The sequence below is a fragment of the Anas platyrhynchos genome, chromosome 2, assembly GCF_047663525.1.
Source record: "Anas platyrhynchos isolate ZD024472 breed Pekin duck chromosome 2, IASCAAS_PekinDuck_T2T, whole genome shotgun sequence".
NCBI lineage: Eukaryota > Metazoa > Chordata > Aves > Anseriformes > Anatidae > Anas > Anas platyrhynchos.
Window position 1 is genome coordinate 13,920,616 of NC_092588.1, and position 15,241 is coordinate 13,935,856.

Genomic DNA, 15,241 nt, shown 5'->3' on the forward strand with positions numbered 1-15,241 from the left:
CAACAAACTGTTAACTAATTTTAAGAAAAATACCCTGTCAGTTCTTCCATGTCTGGTATGTCAGTGAATAAACACACTTCATGGGTGAATCATAAAGACAAATGAAGCATCTGCACCCGTTCATAAGCTGATGAGAGTTTTGCTATTTCTTTGTGTGCAATAGACGTGACTGTGAAGTGCAGGTGAATGTGTGTGCTCCAGACCCTTCAGGGATAGAACAATAATTTGTCACATATTGTTCTAGTTAAAAATGTATCTAATATGAGAGAATATTTTTTTAAAGAATACTAGTAGTTTGGGAGAGATTCTTTAAAAGCCCTATCAGTCTTACTGACCTGCCTAAAAGCAGTTTTTTTGAGGGGATGAAAAATGTCATTGTTACTGAATCTGGTACTTTGGGAGCTAGTAGTGCAAATAAAATGACTGTTGTCATCTATCCTTTTTTTTTTTTTTTTTTTTAAGGACCAAAAAAGGCTAGGTACAGTAAGAGTATTTGCTACTGTCATCAATATAGTAAATCTTACAAATAATATGCATAGTTACAAGGTATTTCACTTTTTGAATAAAATAGCATTAAATGTTTTGAGCAGTAGCCTTAACAATAAAGGCTTGGTATGAATTCTCCATTTGGATATTTGTCTAAAATACCTAGTTATGAATAAGAACACCTTACGCTCGTTTCATTCTGTCTTTATCAGCTCGATCCAGTTGTTAATTTTATTAACTAGATCCAGTTCAAGCTGGCATTGATTAAAGTCTGTCTCTCTTTGGGCTCTGATCCAAGTGGGTCCTTCCCCCTTCCCACCTTGGGATATTCTGTGAAAATCACTGTTACTTGTAGTCTGTTTTGGGGCTGGTGATCAAGCACATTGATGATTTCTCTTGAGCCCTTGGAGAACAGGTTTGTGCTTAGTTGGAATCATCCGTTTGGTGTAAAGACCACCAAATTTTGGATGAGCTTTGAGACAAAGCTCAGCTAAAAATGTGTTTACCCAGCCTTTCACTTACAAAAGCAATCTGACTCTGCCCTGTTTTGACCTCACCAGATGCAGATCTGCCCTGTATTGAAAGCTCAAGTACGTTAAACTCGGAAGAGATCTTACAAGCTTAGGCATGAATGAGCTTAGTGATGCAATGGGGCTTCCAGATGAGAATGGGCTCATGTAGCTGACACGGAACACAGGCAGATCAGGCTTGTCTTTGCTTGCAAAAGACTTATTCTAGTGGAAAATTGGAATGAGATACATTGGTGATTTAATATAATGGAGCCTCTCTCTACTATGTGAGCTGTACCTGTTGGATTGATGGATGGGAAACCATTTCTGTGCTAGGGATAGGCAGGAAAAAGAGGGAGTGTACCACTTTGAATGTAGTGAAATCAGCCGTTGGTTTCCTAAATCTGATCACAGGAGCTTTATTTAATGTGAGTTGGGCATTTTTCAGATTTAACACAGAACTGGCAAAATAACCCCACCCCAAACTAATTTTTTTGCTTGATGGAATAAGCTTGGCATAATAATATCAAGCTAATGAAGTGGGCTGCTTTTTATGAGTGCCTTGTTCATAACTTCTTTGTGTGTGTGTGTGCCTGTGTGTGGCATTAACTTTGTGACGTTTCTCATCTGGATTCATGTTATAGCCTGAGGAGGCCTGTCTTTTCAGACTTGCTCTACTTAAATGTCAGAACTGTGTTGCTTTATCCTCTAAAATGTGAATGTAGAGTTGGGATTGTCACTTGTGTGGCTTTAGGAGTTGAAGCAAGCTGTCATTATGAAACTTTATACATGCAATCATACCCGCACAGTGGAAAGATGAGAAGAAATAGAGGCAAATATTGTAAATAAAACATTGGGGCAGATCCATTTGTTCTATATTTCCTCATTGCTCAGTTATTTTTAAAAAGGCTTCTTTGCAATCCTGTGCATTCAGATAATATTTAAACATGCTCCATATCCACAGTGGTGAGACATACATTGCACAAAGCATTGCAATGTATCGAGTGCAATTTAGGCTGCCTTATAGACTGTCTTCTCTGCTTTCAGCTTTCTAATTTGTCTTCATTGGGACCAATTCCAGCACTTTAAACCCCTGGCAGCTCTAAGGTTTTGCTGTCCAAAGAAACAAACAGAGTCTCCTTTCTAATAGAGCGTGTCCTTCTTTTTCTGTCTTCAGCTATGATTTTGCAGAACAGTAATAATTCATGGGCCACAGATAGATTTAAAGTTCGTCTGCAGCTACTGAGTTGCAAATAGGGGAATACATGTATTTGTTTCTGTATCTGGGATGCAGACAGCAGAAAGTGTAGATTCATTGAAGGAGCACTCATTTAGAAGCTCTTGATGAATGTGGAATCTAATTTTCATAGACAGAGGTGCGATTTTAAAGAATAATGGAGTCATGATCACAGTCGTCCTCAAACGCTGCTAAGGAACCAGCTTGTCATGTATAAAAAATACAAGGAAGTCTGAAAAACGCCACGATTACTCATATTTAAACTGATGTGTTTCGTTCATTGAGATGCTGATAATATACAGGAGATAATACAAATTAAATTATTGAAGTGTTAAAATAGCATTATGTGTTTAAAAGTGTGTGTTTATGGATATAAATATGTATACTTTCCTGGTCAGTAAATGATTTTCAGTGTTCAGATTGTATAAAATAATCTGTCTGAGTGGACAGTCTTACAGAGCAGAAAAATTCATTGGAGAGAGCAAGGATGCTTCACGTATATCTATCGATATAGATATAAAAATAGTGTATAAAATTCATTTAACTGCCACCTTCTGCCTGTCATATGTGTTTTCTGGAATTCTTATCTTTATTTTATTAAAATGCTGCTTCTGGTTGCTATGGTCTGGTTTTAATTTTTTTTTAACAGAACCCTACTCAGTAGCTCCAACTGGCCTGACTCGTGTTTATCCAGAGATAATTTAGGGTACTGAGAGCTTTACTATACTTCTCAAGTCCCATATTTTTGTCAGTATAGGCTTTAACAGGGGAAGCCTTTCCTAACAAGGTTCAGCAAGGCCTCTCAAAGAAGTGCTAGCTTTATCAAGGCTGCCCACGTACTGCACTCATGAAGTGCTGTTCAGTGTGAGCGTGACCCCCAAATCTGGTCTGTCACTTATTAAAGGTCTGTCACTTATTAAAAGACTGTTTCTTAAGTAAGGTGCGTATATCTGATGACACATATTGTCTCATGTGGGAGCAGCAGTAGCAAATAATAGACTTTTTAATGTTAACCACTAGTTAGACTTTTGTGTTAGTAATAGCAGATTTTTATCTGACTTAGAGACAAATTAACAGTCCTTTAAAATGCTCGTGAAAACTCTGGAAGGAAATTGGTAAATAGAGAGGTGTTTTGTCTTGCCTTCTGTTGATGACTGCTGTATAGACACCAGTAGAGTGCACTTTTTGTTAGAGTGTAGCTCAGTAACTCTTTCAGTTGCTTTTGCTTTCTTTTAAAAAAAAAAAAAAAAAAGCTTTTTCTAAGTGACACTGAACAACACTGAAGGACTGACTGAGCTCCCTACCAAGAGGATGAGCATTTATCACAGCTTTCTGGGTCCAGCTCAGGGTCGATGGGGTGGAAGCAGCTCCTCTGGCTTCCTGAAGAGCTCTGCTCTGCTACAGGAGTACTTGGGGTGTGCAGCATAGATATTATTTTGTCAGTTACTCCAAAAAAAAAACCCTAACAGAAGAACAAAAAAAAAATTTCTGTAGAAAAGATCTCTAGGTTTTTTAATCAGTGGCTTCTGTTTCACAGTATTATCCTTTGTAGTCAAACTTATAAAATGAGTAGGATGAAGAGAGGGTTTTTGCCAAGCCGCAGTCCTGGTGATATGAGTAACGTTACATACATGCACATATTCGTAACAGCTGCTCAACCATTTTATTTTTTTTGTAATTGGTTGAGAAACATCAACAGCCACTGAGTGGGTTGGTTGGTGAAGCTTTACCATTTTGCTTTGTTTTCCAACTATTCCCCTCTTCTTTGCGGTGGCCTCGTGGGGTATGTAAACAAGAACCCAGACTGGACTGGCTGAAACCCAAAAGGATTTTGGCCAAGTGGAGGTTGAGTGTGACCCCGTCTGGTCTGTTCCACTCAGGTGCTGAAATGTTTGTGGACACCTTTCTTCCTCTCTCAGCTTACCATTTGTTTGTGACCTCTGATGTCTGAAGTCTCAAAACTGTGCAGTGGACTCGTATCCTGAGCGGTGAAACAGGAATGCTGGGTGACCCTGTGTGTTTCCAGCAGCTGAGGCTGATGTTTTTATCCCTCGCTGGCTGGCACAAAGTGCTGGAGGAACTCTACCTGTAGGCCAGAATTTAACTGCTTGGTACAGAATTTAAATTGTAATTAGCCAGGGAGACAAGAAACAGATCTGTCTGCTGCAGTCCTCTAAGTCAGCTTGTTGTAGGACAAATGCCTGATTTGGGGTCCAAATGTATTATCAATAGTTTTTCCCCATTCTGCATCTTCCATTCCTGTTATGAATAGCGTACTGTGATGCCCCATGTTTTTTGCAGCAAGATTTCTGCATTCATTATAAAAGATCTGTCTTCTCCAGTTCATCGTGACTGCATACCTGGGGATTCGGAAATATCAGCTGCCCTGACAGCAGCTGCATGTAAGTGGGAGATCTTGCCTGACCTCATTTGTTGTGCTCTGCCCAGGACAGCGAATGGAAAAGAAGGGCATCTTGCAAAGGACCATTATTCTTTTCCTTCCCTGTCTCAAGATGAGATTACACTCCTACCGCTTCTCTTTTTTTTTCCTTTCTCCCCACAGGAATTCAAAATAACTAGCTCAGACTAATGCTTAGCTCTTTAGGTGGCTGTAAGTAGAGCAGATGAAATTTACTCGCAGAAGACAAGACCACGGTTGACCTTCTGAACTATTTGAAGAGATCCTTTACAAGTAAGGCCTATCGCTGCATCAGGATACCAGGAAGAGAAAATCCTCTTTTTCAGGCCTCTTACAGTTTGCACTTTCACCAAAAAAATCAATGAAAACATTTTCTGTGCCTGCATGTGCATGGTGCGTGCATGTGAAGGAAGGCAGGGTGCTGGAAGCATCGCAGCCCATGACCCTATGGTGGGGCTGGGGGCTGCACAAATCCCCAGCAAAATGGTGCTTTCTGCTGCAGGGGGTGAATGCCTCCGTGTGTAGGTTAGGCAAGAGCAGATGGTTACAAAGAGGCAGCTGAGGGAGCATAAGGAGGGAAACGTCGTCTCTTCAGGCTTCTATTGTCCTGTGAAAGCTATCAGTGTGAAATTTGTGTGCTTTTCCGTTAGAGCAGTGTGAAAAGGAGCAGCGACTGCAGGATGTATTAGCAAACAAGTAGTAAAGAGACGTGGCAGTACTCTAGAAATAAGTGGGATGCCTGGTGCTATAGGCACATGTAGGCACAGACGCATTGTTTAAAAGAACTTCTCTTTGGGGAAAAAGAAATAGAGATAAAGAGATGGAGCGGCTTTTAGAGGAAAAAAGCAATTCCATGCAGCGTGCAGATGCATAATGTACTTACACTGCCTGTTCTGCTCGCCTTGTTCTGAAGCTGCTCCACAAAGCCATCCAAAACCTCTGCTTTCACTTTGAAGCTACTCTAAGGGCTTCCCGGAGATTGCTTTAAAAATAAATCAGTATTTTAATGACACAGCTGCCTTGGTGGAGAAGAAAAAGTATAGAATTGTCCTTTAAAGAAAATAATAGAATACTGATTAGAGGGATTACAAAATGTATTATAGAACCAATTTAGCATTTAAAATAGGAAAGCAGTTTAATGCCTCACTGCTGGCACTGTGAGTTCTGCAAATAGTGCATCTCATCTGAGTTATAACAATAATTTCATTAATCTGCCACATGTGTTTGCTGGACACTTGTGACAAAACTGATTAGCAGTCGCTGTAGTCCACCTTTCTCTCTACAAGTGGGATTTTTTTTTTTCTTTACCATTTTGAAAAAATGACATAATTGCTTAGCACTGCAAGTGAAATGTGTCACAATCACAAAAGGGGTGTGTGAGCATAATAGCCCCGATAGTGTCTGAAGGGCATTTCTTGTGTTATCAACTTGTCAAGCTTTCACTCAGTGCAGAGGTGTGCGAAGGAAGGAAGTGATTTCATTAAGGGCCTGGAAAAGGATGGCTGGGGGCGGAATGGAGTCCGTCTTTCCCTCGGTTACAATGAGTGGAATTGAGCTCGTTGATGATGAGGGCAACTTAATTTAAGTGTCCGCGTGTAACCCAGGTATCTAAACTCCTATTATTTTTTTGCTGAAGATCCAGTCAACGTACTCAGAAGAGCATAGAGAGGGTTTAGATTTGACCTGATGTGAGCACTGCTCAGCAGAGTCTGTCTACACTTCATAGACTACATTGATGTGAATTTAGGTATCCTAATCTCAGAATGAACTCTGTGCTCAGCTTTACTAGCTAACGAGCCTTTGTTTGATACTGAAATGGTTACTAATGTCTAATGGAGGTGAAATGTGTTAGAAGACCATGTTTCAGAAATTGCATTTATCTCAAAAATCATACGTTTACACTTAGGGCAAACTAGACACATGAATACAGCTGTGTTCAATATGATCTTCTAGCAAGCAAATGCTGCCTAATCTGGAACAAGTCTGTCCTTTGGATTAAAAGGAAAAGATTGGAGTGTGTATTCCCCCACCCACCCACTCTTTTAATAGGTCTTGGACTTCAGAAATCTGTTACTCTTCTCCAGAAGTGAAATTCCTGATGTGTGGATCAGCTTTTCCAGCTGTAAAAAGAAGATAATTAGGATGAGTTAAAACAGACTTGGAGTAAACTTGCTACCAATCTTTTCTTGTAGATGTATAACATTGGTTCTCCAAACGCTTTGCCATGTGTGCCTGAAACCTGGAAAACATTGGCTTGGGCAGGACGCTCCAGAATAATAAATGCTGTGGTGCATTTTCTGCATGTTCTCATTCTCCTCCGTGGAATAGATTCTCCAGCTGTTTTCCATGGTGGGTAATGGTGAAGGCCTCCTCGGGTGCTTTGTCTGCTGTACACCCAATTAAAAGAGGGGTTGATGTGGACGCTGTTCCACCACAGTTCCCAAAAAGCACAGTGGGGTTTGGTGGGTTTGGTATATGCTGGCTTCTGCAAGCCTTAATTAATTTTTGATGGATGGTGTGGATGGGATTTTCCATTTTTGTAAGGACTTTACTTTGGGGAGGATTTTGGAGAACTTCAATGCTTCTTGCGTCTTCCCTATGATTCTGATTGGAAGTATTTGGTGGCTGGGAACTTACTAGCATGTGTGTGGTGTTTGCTGCTGAGGGAAACCTTATCTCATTCAGGGCCTTAAGGCATTGTAAAAATGCTGACAATAACACCTGAAATCGAGGAGGCTTTTTAGTATGCTTTGATTTCACATTTTGCAAATAGTTTTTTGGCTGTTTCTGAATGTAGATGGCAGGCAGAAGAGTTTCTGGTTTATCTCTACTCCACGGCCAGCTTCAGATTACTGTGTAGCTGTTGTGCCAGTGCAGGCAGTGGAAAGATAACTCCCAAATGTCCAAGATGACATCTTCTGTGATGCTTTGTATTATCAGTGAAGCAAGCAGAAGGCAAAGAGAATGTCATGTTTAGTGAGAGACAATTCTTCCCTTTCCTCCTAATATTTTAACCAATTAGTAAGTAGCATGGGGTTCCTATGACTGATTAAGAGTGATGTAGCTCTCACTCTTGCTTTGCCTGAAATGGGAGATGCTGATGCTGGTTCTTGTGGCGCATCACTACCAGAGCTTACGTCTGAATAACCAGCAGGATCTGCTCAGGGCTTCCTAGCAGTCCGACTGTGAGTTTGCAGCAAAAGCTCAGCATGGTTTTGGGGAGACATCTATGCCCGTTTTATATCTCACAGCAGCTAACAGGTGTGGTCTTTCTCCTTGCAACCTCAAGAGCTCTGCCAGCAGAAGCAGCAGCTGCAAAATACCGGGGAGAGGGAGCAAGGCTGCTGTGTTGGGTAGTAGCACGCTGTTAAATTGACCATTTTTCACAAGAAAAATGTTGTGTTTCCAGCTTGCCTAGAGGTTAGCCACGCAGCAGTCATCAACGCGTTCTGAAGTAAGAATTCCTCTGTCTCCTTTACCCCCTAATTCCTCACCCAGGGTTCATGGACATTGCTGGTAGGGACTGTTCTCAGAAGATACAGTTGGTAGAGTGAATATTTCTAATTTTATCAAATGTCTAGGAATGAATAATGTTGTGATGCATTAAGGTGTGACTCTAGGGTTAAATGTGCCCTTGACATGCATATCTAGAAGTAGAAAACCTTCAGCTCTGAACAAGGTAGAGTTACTGCTCATCTCAAGGCCTTTTTTTCCTACTCTTTACATACAGCATCTTGTAAGTGGGTTTTATGTTCTGCCTATTTCTCTTTTTCTCCAATGTCTGTAAGTGCATCCATCAACTACTGATGACTTTGCTGACCTAGACACCCTCTACTTTTTTGCCTTTTTTCCCTTGCTTTAAACAAAAGTGTGATAATAGAGTCTGTATCTAATGGTTTTGGAATCGCTATTAATTCATCTTTCATTCAAGGCTGATTGCTTTCAATCTTAGCAGTACGCTTTAGATTGCCAAGGATTTTCTGAATGTTTTCATTATGAAAAAGTAGATGTGACTGAACTTCAGCATACCTTTGCTTATACAACGTCCTTTCTTTAAATACAGCTTGTGTCTAAATTTGAAGATTATTTTAACTAATTGCTGTCCTTGCTGATTAAGTAGAAAAACATTTTCTGGTACAATTTCCATCATGATTAACATCTTCTCCTTCAGACGTGACTGTCTCGAACATTTTTCTTCTGGTGACTCAGACGTTTTGCTCTTCTTTTGGTTTGTCTTGAAGAAAAAAATAATTTTATTGTCAGTATTTCATCTTTAAATGTGATTGGTGATACTCATAGACCCAATGAGGAAAACTGTGACTGTTACTCCATGTAGTAAAGTTTCCCAAAACTTTTACTGCTGATTGTAGAAGAAGATTCTGAAAATGAAGTGCTTGTTAAGGTTCATGCTTACTCAACTGTCACTGCTGTTTTCTTTTTCTGTATGGAAGGCTACTTCATGGCTTGCAAACTATAGCTAGTTGTTTGTACTAACTAGTAGCTGAGTGATTATTTGGAAAAAGGGGTTTTGGCCTAAGAATTATCAGTGTTGTCTTTCTTAGCTGTTATTTAATTTTCTTTTAATATCTGGCGAAATAACTTTGGTAGTTGAAGCGTTTCATTTTTAAACAGTATTTCTGAAGGGGAGAAAAACAAAGAACAGTGCCAAATGAGGTGCTCAGATCAGTGTTCAGCATGGTGATAAAATCTCAAATTCAGATGAAATTCAGTTACTCGTGTGTGTCCATTGGAATATGTTGCCTGTTTTGCTGGAAGGGAGACAGTAAAAGACATTAACTTTTTTTTTTTTCCCTGTTAACTTTTTCTCCCCACATTGGTTTCCAGGTTGCAAAGGACACACAATGCTGATAAAATCCAGAAAGAATAATAGCAGAGAAGGCAGTTGCATTAACTTTTGATTCCACAAAGAACACTGTAAAATGCAGTCAGGTTAAATGAATAGGCCTGACACTTGGTGGGGTAAAAAAAAAACAATACAGAGTGCATCTTATTGTGCTATAAAATAGTTTACACAAACTGCAAGTGATGCTAAAAACTGCAAATAAAATGAGAGGATGGAACTGGGCTTGAAAATACGATCAGCACTTCTATACGTGGCATGATGATGGCAAATGAGGCTAAGCTGTTGCTGATGAGATTTTTATTCAGCTCTCTTTTCTGCATGATCATCTTCATCTTCCTCCCTAACACACTCTCCCATGGTTAAGCTTTTGTTCTGGGTTTGTGGATTTTGTTTGTGTTTTTAATTCTTTTTTTTTTTTTTTTTTTTTCCATTGACATACCTGGTACACTTCAGGATCTTACAGAGCTTTGTACCAGGGCATCTCTGAGGAAGCACCTCACCAGCTTTACCAAATTCTTTAGTTTGTCCCGATGAATAAGAGATGAGAATTGGATGCTCTTTTGGTGAAACAGGTGCAAAATTTTTTTGTTCAGAGAAGTGTAGCTGCTGTCTAACTCCAGAACTATAATTATATGAGAAGTAGAGTGGGGAGCAGTGAAATTACCCATCTCATCACCTGGGAGATCTCAAAGGGTCAAAATGAAAAGCTGAGGAAGGCATAGGTTATAGGGATAGTAGGTAGATGAAGGAGATCAGGTAAAGATCACAGGCAGTAAAAGGGAATTGGACTGCAAAGGTTGAAATAAAGTGTAATGGGAGAAAAAAATCTAGAGCAGAGAAAGGTTAAAAGGAAAAAAAAAAAAGAAAATTGTTGCTTCTGCATGCAAATAGTCTAGAAAACTCAAGCTTCAGTGCTGACCCCAGCAAGCAGGGCTATAAATCATGGTGGAATTTGGAACTTCCCTTCCTATTAGAAAATTACTCTCGTAATGTTATTAATGGGTATTAATTTGCTACATAGATGAACAGATTGACTATAACATCTCTGTCAGCAAAATGGATCAGGTGTTTCTCTTTCAATCCTGTTCTAAACAGATTGACAAGGTTTATTGCATAAAAACAGTAAATTGAATGTTTTGCAGTGACTCCTCAGCAATAATAAATTTTAATCATTATGGAAATTAAATAATCTCAGTATGGCAGGCCAGAGAAATGAGCTGACAGGAACATCGTGCAGTTCAACAAAAGCAAATGCTGAGGCCTGTACCTGGAGAGGAGAAATCTCATGTACTAGCAGCTGCTGGAAGCCAGATGGCTGGAAGGGATGTTTGCAGAAAAGGTATTGGGGATCATGGTAGGCACCGTCCCTGGGGGTGTTCAAGGAGAGGTTGGACGTGGTGCTCAGGGACATGGTTCAGTGGGTGACATTGGTGGTAGGGGGGTGGTTGGACCAGATGATCTTGGAAGGGTTTTCCAATCTGAATGACTCTGTATAACGCTGATGAGAGGCTAGAGGCTGAGCTGGGAAATGTCGCGTGGAACACGTGGAACAAGGTAGATAAGGCTGCAATTTGCAATGTCCTGCAGTTCTGCCACCTAACCTAACACCCATAAAAGTGGCCTAAATGAAAGCTGGAGAGGAACTCTATCAGGGAGTGTAGTGATAGAACAAGGAATAAAGGGTTTGAACAAATGGAGGGGAGATTTAGATTAGATGTAATGTGAAGAAGAAATTCTTCACTCAGAGCACAAAGCGCACATGGGAATTAGGGCTTAAGGTGCACCTTGCTTCTGTTCTTCTTCATAAATTAATTTTAATTACCTAAAAACCAGTGTTAAAAATAAACCCAGGGCACAGGATGGGAGGTGCAGGGCAGTCCCTGTGGCTGAGGGACAGCCCTTCTCTCTGGCAAGCCAAATGGCCTGGGGGAGCCAGCCCCAGAAAAGGGGCCCTCACAGCCCCAACCCTCCTTCTCCTTCGCTGAGCTTCTGGGCACTCTGACGGCCAACTTGTGTGGTGGGAAGACGACCAGAAAGAGCAAGGTGAGCGGCAGGCCTCTTGGTGCGAGGACAGCCATGCAGTTTGAGGAAGCATCGAGCAGGAATGCACCTAACGCAAAGAAGTGTCATGGGCAGAGGGATAGAGCCTCTGTGGCACCGCAGTGACATGGGGAACAGGCCACCCCCTCAGCCATACAGCCACGGGGGGCATGGGCCTAACCACTGGTGTGGTGGTGGTGTAGAGTGAAGGCAGGAGCACCAGGCAGACAGCCATGGGGAGCAGAGGCATGCCAGCCATCCAGAACAGAGCATGGGACCAAGCCAGGGCCATAAAACAGATGGCAGCATTGAACCGGTGTATGGAAATCAGCCCAACAGTGGCGTGGGACCTAGGGTTGGAACTGGACGACCTCCTGGTTCATCACTCTGGCCTGAAAACATTCCAGACAGAAGGCATCCTGTTTGGGCAGTCCCAGGCAAGGACTGGCCTGTCCTGCTGCCAAACACCATGGCGCCCATGGAGCTGGATCCACGAGATGTGGAGGAGCCGATGGAAGTGGATCCACCTCGGCCAGAGCAGACCTGGGGCTACCCTGGCATGTCTTTGCTACCTACCAGCGTTGCAGCAGTGCCCGGCAAGCTCCCTACTTGTCGCTCAGGCTCTATCCCAAGCATTAGCTTGGAGCCACCAAACACCATGGACATCCCGAAGGCTCACCTGCAAGATGTCCTGGCAATAAACAACTCTTGCCGATTCTCAGGGGTTGTGTGAGTGCTTCTTCCCCATCCCCCAGCCCTTGTTTGTGAGGTGGCATCCCTTCTGCACAGAGCCTGGAGGAACAACACAAGAGAGGACCCAGCTTCCTTCAGGCTGCTGTGCTGGGGTGACAGGAGGAGTCCTCGAGGGCCACCATGCACCTTTAACACTTGTGAAAACAGACTGAGGGGTGAAAATAGTAATGTAACCAATTATAGGTGGCTAATTTCTTATATTAGGAATGAGTTTCTGTATCTGAGTAATTGGTAATGACAAACATGGAGAAGGCTCAGTTAATCAACAACTACTTTGCCTCTGTTTGCACTGGTAGACAGGCTTCTCAAGTTTTTAATTTCCCTGAACCCATAGATAGAGGCTGGGGGATCAAAGTCCCATCCACTGTAAGTGAAGAGCAGGTTCTTTGGGACCTGATGACATGAATCCCAAGGTCCAGAGGGAATTGGCTGATGGAGTTGCCAAGCCTGTCTCCATCGTAGTTGAAAAGTCTTGGCATTTGGGCGATGGCCCTGGTGAGTGGAAAAATGGAAGCGTCATGCCCCTGCTCTTCAACAATTAAAGAATTGAACAAAGAGCAGTACTCTTCAACAATTAAAACAATTAAGAGACATTTCTTCTCAGAAAGAGAAAGGCACTGGAACGGGTTGTGCAGGGAGGTTGTAGAGTCACTGTTCCTGGGGGTGTTCAAGGAGAGGTTGGACGTGGTGCTCAGGGACATGGTTTAGTGGGTGACATTGGTGGTAGGAGGGTGGTTGGACCAGATGATCTTGGAGGGCTTTTCCAACCTTAATTTTTCTATGATTCTTTGACTCTTGCAATCTGGATGAAATATAAAAATGTAACTGAGCTTTAAATGCATTATTGATGTTTTAATCAGTAAAGTAATGCAAACTTTTTTTGAATATTTCTTTTCTACTTTCACTTTCAAGATTAATTATCAGAAGTGATTCTTATGTTTACTAGTGAAGGCCTTTACAACTTGGGAATTTTGACCATTTTGTTAGAAAATTTATTATTATTTACTTTTTTTCTATCCTTTTCCATAAATGTATGTAAGTAAATTTAGCTCCTACTATGCTGCAACACAAATAGTGCACAGGAACTGCAATAGTGTTGGCAAGTACTTTAAAGCAATGTGCCATAATAGCTCTATGCATTTCTACTGCATGTTATGCCTGAGATAAAAAATGATCAAGATGTTAAATAGCATTCCTAAAGGTTATTTCTGATTATACTAACTGGGAGTTGAATCAGAATCATTTGTGGATATCGGTAATACTTTGTCTTGTAAAATAATAAAAAGTTGTAATACTTTTTCAAAGAAATAGAGGAGAAATAGGTTAAGTGTGGAAGAAACCTTCACCTCTGTATCATCTCCTCTGTAAGAATATGGGAAGATATTTTCATCTCATCAAGGAAACCTTGAAGCTTCCAGTAATCTTGAGGCTAGATGCCTCTCATCTAGGGACAGTGTGAAGGTAGTTAGCTTCAATGGAAAATTGCTGTTGACTCAGGAGGTTTTGGAAACGTGTCCTCATAAGCAACCAGTAATAAAATGTTAATTTATAATCGTAAAATAGTAGTATCGCAGGTAGGTACTAGGGGAGAGTAGTTCAAAGTGGGAAACTTAAATGAGAAACTGAAATGAGAGAAATGGAAAGAGAAAGGGGGGACTGATTGTTAAAAGCTGCTGCAGCTGCTCCTTGGAGCGTGTGGGCTGTCTCATGAGAGGTGAGCAGGAGAAGAGGTTAAACAGCACAGAAGAGACAAGGCAAGTGAGAGAGAAAATGTGAAAAGTACCGTACATTGCTAGGAGAAAGCCAAACTCCATAAAAGTTGCATTATCTGGAAGCCACATGCAGTGCCTTGCAAAACTGGGTCTGTCAAAATGCTGCCTGTCAGTAGATGGTGCTCTTTATATCAGCTATTTACTCATGCTCCTTACGCTTGGCTGTGTTTTCATGTAAAAGGTCTGGTAACATTCCTTAACAGTTCATTTCTCTGAATTCTGATGTCTAGGAGATTAGAAAACTCGGAGGCTTTGGCAGGACTGCCAAAAAAGAAAAAAAAAAAAAAAAAAGAAAAGGTGTTGACTAGATTCCTTTGAAACATCTTACATCCTTGAATTTTTTTCAACTTTTTTTTGCTTGAGAACATGCATTGTTTTGAACTTCAACAAACTCAGAAGCTTTCAGCATGAAAACCTTGAACAAAAATTGTGGATTGGAGGGTGTTTTAAGAGTAGAATTCAGTAACACATCTGACCTGAGAGACACGGCGACAACGTGATCTAGAATAAAGCTGCAGAGCAGATTTGGCAAGTCATCTGCAGACCTAAAGTTCCCTTTTGCATACCAACTTTTCAGTTTTACCTGCTGTTTCTGGATAGATAGCAACTAGCATATTTTAAAATCTAATGCTTCTTAGAAATGACTTAAATGAATCAATGCAATTGTGAGTTTTACCTCGAGTCATTTATTCATCTGTAGTTGGATTGATATAAAAAGCTGCATAAAAATGAAGATTTCCTTATTAATGTGATTGAAGTATTATTGGACCTGCCTGCATTTTTCATTATTCAGAAAATATGCCAGCTCTTGAGTATTAATTGTGTAAAAATACCGCTTGCTGAAGGCTGCTGTTGAGACGAAAGCCCTGATCAAAACAGCAGAACAGCATGGCAGACCTGATGTGGGATTTGAGATGCTTAAAGTTACTGGAGTCTTTAATCAGTCATCTGTGTATAGAACATCAGCTACTTAACCAAGGGGTAAGTTCTGACTTTTGAGCTGAATTTGCCCCTAGAGTGGATCTTGAGTTGTCTGCTGTTTGCTGCCTGACAGTATTGTTCTTCCTGCTCACAGAAAGTGAATGATTAGCGTGAATTATTTGTGTAATCTTAAACTGCAAGCAAATGACCCAAGAACGAGAAGTTGACTGAGTTCCTTTC

At 41.0% G+C, this 15,241-nt stretch overlaps 1 protein-coding gene across 7 annotated transcripts in view; it reads left to right on the forward strand.

Moving 5' to 3' along the window:
* Nucleotides 1-15,241, forward strand: part of SAMD12 (sterile alpha motif domain containing 12) — a 169,809-nt gene that overhangs the window by 17,060 nt on the left and 137,508 nt on the right. The window lies entirely within an intron of this gene.